Below are 7,257 nucleotides of genomic sequence, written 5' to 3' on the forward strand. Positions count from 1 at the left end.
CAGTTTGAGCTGAAATGATAAATTCTCATGAGAACTCATGGATAACAGCCATAAAATTATTTATTCATTATATTTTTTAATTGTATAAAAGTATGACGGTCAAAACCTTGTCAGAGGTAATTGCCGATTGTTTGACTGAGTTGGTTTGCAGAGTGAGCAGGGGCGTAGCGAGGGAGCCAGTGGGTCTGCACCCTTACCCCCAAATTATAAAAACACAATTACTTTGCTTCATGAAAGAAAACAAATTATTGAAAAATCATGAAATCATAAAATATTCTTTTGAAAAATGAAGTTTTTTCAATTATGAAACATGCTTAAATTAGTTTAAAATCCTCTAATTAGTACCCTGTTTTTCAAAAAATTTCCCCCCTGGTTTTAGACCACCCCCGAACAAAATTCCCTGCTACCCCACAGGCAGTGGCCAACCACAGCCTCTCACAATATTAATAAGTTACATGTATAATATCAACAGTTTTGAGCCCCTTTCCCTCTTTGATGATTTTTAATGATTTTTTTCAAGCGCTAACTAGCAAATGACCAATTCGACCAGCAAATCTGTTCTTCTTGACTTGAGTTCAAGGCTGTAATGATTGACACCCGTAATACTATACAAAGCAAAATGAACATAATGAAAACCATATTAAAAATCTTGTCCATTTTTTAAGCATGGTAGGATAACCATAGGTGGATTGTTTAGCTGCAGGAGGGGTCGGTACGGCTGGTACACAATGAGGCAGCAGTCGAGGTTCTCCAAGGGGTAGAATTCACACTCCAGGACATTATTGGTGCAGTAGGGAAATTCCTGGGTGTAAGCGTAACTCAGCTTGTTTTTGACATGCCCCCCTAAATCCATCTATTGCCAATCCAGTTATAATCCAGGAATATATGGATTGGTTTCGATAGCAATGTTATCATCCTCTGCATGACTATAAGTGGTGGTGTTGCAAATGATATGTTGAAGTGTAGCTGAATCACTTCAACATTGGGTTGCATTGTGGTGGACCCTGTGCTGCCTTGATCACCCAATCCATGAAAGACAATATAGGGCCAGCATCAATCACCAGCTGATGTGCAGTATTAGGGGCCATATGTATGAATGTGAAATTCACAAACTATGTGAGTTCTCAGACTCAGCCAGGTGTACATATATAAACCACCACCAACTTGATATGGCACTCAATGCCCTAAGAACGATGGCAGAGTTGGTTATCGAAACGGCAGCCATTCCTTACCAACTATAGTTGTGGAGTATGTGAGAAAAATTCACTCATATCGAACATTGGGGAAGCTTGAAATTTTAGAGGGTGTATATATTGATATCCGTTTTGTTGAAGTGTAGCTGAATCACTTCAACATTGGGTTACATTGTGGTGGACCCTGTGCTGCCTTGATCACCCAATCCATGAAAGACAATATAGGGCCAGCATCAATCACCAGCTGATGCACAGTATTAGGGACCATATGAATGAATGTGAAATACACAAAACGCGTAAATATGTATTTGGTTCTTATAGGTGTGGTTGAAGTATTATGTAAGCACTATTTGGAGAGGGGTGGGGGTACCCAGTTTGTTTACTTTCTCTGAAAATTGGAACACGGATATCAAAGCTTTGCTTACATAAGATGGGTTGATCTTATTCTTTAGTGTAGAAAGGAGCAGTGTTTGAGTAGAGCGTTTTGTGAATTTTACACTCAGTACATTTTTTCTACACAATGCAGAAAGTCCTGATAGTGTACAGGGTTATGCATACTTTATGGTTTATTGTTAAATAATTGAATATATGTCTAAAATTTGCTAATGAATACGTCTGATTACTTTAATAGTAGACTTTTTTATAGCGACCTCTTGGAATATCACAAGAAACCCTTCAAAAATAGTGTAAAATATTTAGTTTTCCTTATACGGAGCTAATATAAATATAAAATAATAATCTTACATTAGTGAGTGGGGGAGGGGTTCTGCAAATGCTTATTTTTGCTTACATAGGTGGGTAGGGTTAAAAATGGACAACAAAGTGCTTAGTTAATATGTATGTGCTCCCTTATCTTGTTCTCAATCATCAGCATTCAGTTGTCAATGTTTCTCCATGGTTGATTACTGCTATGGTACCATTATGTTTGGGACAGGAAGATATGACCTTCCTTTTTGTAATCACTGTGCTAAATATTTAAATAAATATTAATCAAGGCTGAGCTATGTAGCTTTCTATACTTACCGATGTGAAAAGTGAAACCTCCAGTGGGAATAGCTCACAGGCAGTGAACTTGACTTTGGTGTGCAGAAGTTGAACGGAGAAATCTTTCAGCTGCAAGTGAGTGAAATGAATGCATCAATTAATGATTAGGGATGGACGGATTCAGGATTTTTTTCGGATCCGGATTCGGATCGGTTCCTTGATTTTCGGAGCCGGATCTTTCGGATCGGATATTTTCGGATCCATTTGCATTTTCAGATTCCTGTCGCTGAGATTCCCCCGATGATTGTTCAATGTCTTGGGAAGAGTCACACTATGTGCCAGTCGTATTTTGCTATTTTTATTTTACACGGCTGAAATTCTCCTACGTAACCTCTGCGAGAGCTTTCAAACAAAATGCTTCATGAGTAGGACAAGAATTGCATGCGACGGCGCATTCAAAGAGAGAATCAGAACTCTTTCCACCCTTATTGTGTGTTGCATTCACTGTCCGATCGGATCCGAGGTATCCGATCCGACCATCCCTATCAATGATAATAGTAATTTAATGAGGTTATAGGCAAAGTAATCTTGCAACAGTCTTCTGTGCTCAAAACAGTGGAATGCTGTCGCCAATGTGCAATGGGTACAGCGGCGGTTAATGCTAGGCTCAAGCCTGTGCAGGGGCAGATCGAGGATTTTTTTCTGGGGGGGAACAAGGCAAATGATCTTCTCATACTTGGGATAAAAAACAAGATACAAAAATTACTGTATGAATTATTCTCTGTATTTTCATAAGAAATTTATTAATGTGAAATTAAATGATTGATGCTCCTTAATACACAAAAATAAAACAAACGTAATGATAACAGTATAACAATTTTGAAGCGCCTGGGGGGGGGGGGGGTCACGTGCCCCCTAAATCTGCCTATGAGCCTGTGTGTGGCCTCCAAGCACGGCCAAATCCAATTAATTTTAAATGGGTAAAAGAGCAAAATGTATTATGCAGATAGTATATTTTTAAGAACAAAAAGCCAACGTAAGGAATCCAAGTAATTTATCTCACATATTATTATCTTTATAAATGTCACTTGCCCCCCTAAATCCACCCATGAGCCTGTGTATGGTCTCCAAGCACGGCCATATCGTATCGACCCCCTGCACATCTTAAATGATTTTTTTTCTGAATATATGCTATATTAATTATTTCTAAAACTAAATATATTTTTTAAATTGGAAGTAAAATGTGTACCTTAGTTTGAATTTCTTGGTCCTTTACTTTCAGAAGTGCTTCAGACACAGCGATTCCTGTTTGATCAGCCTGCATAAAGGAATAGAATGATAATTTGAATCACTAACATCCCTTTCTTCGTTGCTTCAATTTCACTCTAAAACTCAATGTTCCTCTTTACATGGCTGAAAGACTAGATTTTTACATCTACTTCATTTTTAATTGATATAAATTCTTAAACTCTTGATAATTTCAGGCATCACTTTTTGGAACTTATCACTCGTCTTGAATATTTAAAATGTTTGTAATTTCCTGGAAACACTTTATTATTGGCTTTGCATAGCCCGTCACTTGGATTTAGACAGGGAAAATATTATTTTCAAATGGCATGCAGTAACTGATATTGATTTTTTTTTAGATCTTTCAAAACTTCAGTCACCATGTATGCATAGAGAACATACTTGATCCAGAATTTTCCTGAGGGGGATCAGCTGAAGGTGAAAGATGTGAAGGTGGAATGGAGATTCTGCGATTTTGTCCACACCTAAGAGCGCATTGAAATTAAACCAAAGGGCATGGAATGGAGTACATACATGTTTGCATGGGCCATATTTGGCATTGAGCAAATTAACAGTAAAACTTTATATCATAAGAGAGCCAATTCTCTCATAAAACATGTTGAATCAACCAGAATGACTTTGAGGGCTTGGAAGTGTTCCAAATTTTTATTCTAGGTTCAGCATGCGCATTTCATAGATTCAGCAAATTTATGCAGGATAAAATCTTATTTCTATAAAAAAAAAGTTTTCTGTTGCATACCGTAAGTAATTATCAAATCATTCAAGCAACTATTTTTTCAAATCTATATATTGACAGCAAAAGGGAGCTCTGACGCCACAATCCTGTTTGGTTGGGTTATGTTTAGCTTAGTTATCAACAGCATTACAACAGCAATAGCTAAAGTGTGATTACAAAACGTTTTTTTTTTTTTACTTTTTATATTTCTATTTTACTATTTCACAATGACACCAATCAGTTTCCCTTTGAGCCCTTCTTGTCCATACTTGATACTGCTAGCTATCAGGGCTCTCCATAATGTAGAATGCAGCCTCTCACTAGCGGACATTTATGATCATAGAAAATGTGTCTTTGAGAGGTGTCTGTTGTGAAGTTGGAGTTGACCGATAGTTAACCTCATTTTTAAGGATTATTTTACCATGAAATATTAAAAAATAAAATAAATATTACAATGTAGGGATTAAAGAGAGCCTTAGCAACTTCAAGAACTTTTTCCTGTAATAATGGTCCGGAAATGGGCAAATTATTAGCCCTCACATTCGTGATCCATTAATAGAGAACAGTGCCCAATATCTTTTCCAAATGGAATCATTTTTAGTATTTTCATTGTTGTTTTGCATTCACAACTTCACAATGGTCTCCTTTTTCTTCAGAATATCAGCAATCTGAGTCTTATCCATAGCAAAATGAAACTCTAATTTACGGATAGCTTTTCTGTATTCGCATGTTTCAATACCTCCATTTCCTCTCTCAAGGAATGACTTTTACCCTTCAATACTGCACTATAGAATCAAGATCCCCCTTACCACCATAAACACTATGAACTGTCACAACTCAGAAGTAACTGCTAGGTGGAACACTTGGTGAGTTTCAAAAGGAACCTCTCCAAGAACTGAAAGTTCCTGATCTGTCGAAAGCCCTTTGAGTTCTACATCACGCAGTAGAAGGCGGGTGGTAATTGGCTATATTTGAACCATAGGCAGCCGATTGCTTGAGGTTAGCAGTCACTCAATGCCCACCTTTGCGAGGCCTTCTTTGTAGCCATGTCCCCCTACCCTAATATTTCCAACATTCATTCTTTTGTTATCTGTAGACTGCTGATTTGTAGAATGGTAGACATACCAATTATAGGCAACCGTTGGCTGGCTTGAGGGTCCTATGTGCATCTGGACAAGTTGCTCTAAAATATTGTATTAACATTTTCAACAATGCATTCCGTAAAATCCTCTTGTTCATTCCCCTTATGCACATTGTTATATGTTAACTGGTTTTAAATTTTTTGTGGACGTATTTCCCTCAGTTATGCACATAAGCAATGAGCAAAAACCATTCCATTTTTGAGGAATGGGTCCATCCATGGGGTTGGTGTCCTTATTAGAGAAATTTGTGTACTGCAAGGTGTCCATGTCCGTATACTCGAGGTTCAATTCTTACATCAATTCATGTCCTTCTGCCAGGGTATATAATTCGGTCCATAAATCCGAGGAGTCCATGAACACAGTTCCCACTGTATGAAATGATATGTTAGCAAAGCATGTTTTTTAACTGCTCAGGGGAATAAATACCATCATTAATACACAAGAAAAAGTACATGATGCTTGCTATGAGTGCTGGTAAGATATACTTGCATCACAAAATATGGAAGATGGAGAATGTTCATAACTGTGCAAGATCGGAAATGACTTTTAAACTGTTGTTGCTGAATGAGTATGGCATACATATGAGGGGTAAAAATTTACCATGAAACTTTTATGCTTTTTGGATACTGTTTCCAAAAATTGTGCAAATATGTACTCCATTTTCCCTCTAATCATTGGTTTATTTGTGGTTCACTTCTTGATCCTCAAGCATGCCCTTATTTCTTACTGCATCTAAAGCCTAAAATTTTATGTATCTAAGTATAGAATATTTATATTTTTTGTTTCCAGGTTGTCCTCATGCACATTATAAACCTGTTTGATGGCGTGGTGTGTGGAGGAGGTGCTTGACAGCTGAGGTCACTTGTGCCATTATGAAGGTAAGAAAAAGAAGGCTGGAGGGTGACTGTGTATTGGTGTGAGTCTGCTCATGAAGAAAGGCACCAAGAGAGCCGCGGCTCTACTGGATTAACATCTAGTTTTTTCGGCATGCAACAGAGTGCTATGCTTTGAACACTTTGATTAACTTTTCCACAGCACACAATTAAGTGTCAGATGACCTCTGAGAACTCCATGAATTTGGTCCATGGTATGGGAATGGATTGGAAGCCTACTTAATAGCCTCAGTATCAATAAAATATCTCTTTGATGCCAACGTGTTTTTACTTAACAAATTAGTTGTTGTCGTGGATGGGTCACATCATATAGTCATAGATCTTGGCCATAGTTTTTGGGTTTTTAGGGTGCATTGACAAGTGAGGTCATTAGCATTAAAGCTAGGCATGTCTCTGATATGAAAATATAAACTCCCATAGCTAACTCATATAAAATGTTATCAAAGGAATGGATCAATTTACTGAGTTGGTTGGCAGGAAGGCAGTAATTCAATGAAAGGGCCTTCACTTTAATTCCGTGCTGCAATGGCCATGTATTGTAGAATTGTTCATAGTTTGTATAAAAACCAAGTAGCTGTGATCAAATGTGGACCCAATGGTGCAGAAGCAAGAATAAGAAAAGGGGTGAGACAAGGGTGTGCACTCTCCCCCTTAATTTTTAATGTTTACGTAGAGAAAGCCATCAATGAAATCAAGGAGAAAGCTTCGGATGACAATATTCATGGGGAAAAAATTAGTATGCTATGATTTGCTGACGACATAGCAGTCAGAGTCAAGTCAAAGAATGATTTGAAGAAGACTTTGACAAATATGGAAAGGACAATGGCCAGATATCAGCTGAAAATCAACAAAAAGAAGACTAACATATTAGCTTGCTGCAAAAGAGAGGAGATTAAGAAGAAGATTAACCTAGGAAAGCATAAGCTTGAAGAGGTAAAAGAGTTTTCTTACTTGGGAAGCTGAATTACCAATGATGGATGAAGCAAGAAAGAAATAGTCAGTGGAATAGCGTAGGCAAAGAG

This window comes from Ischnura elegans, chromosome 5 (assembly GCF_921293095.1).
Source record: "Ischnura elegans chromosome 5, ioIscEleg1.1, whole genome shotgun sequence".
Taxonomy (NCBI): Eukaryota; Metazoa; Arthropoda; class Insecta; order Odonata; family Coenagrionidae; genus Ischnura; species Ischnura elegans.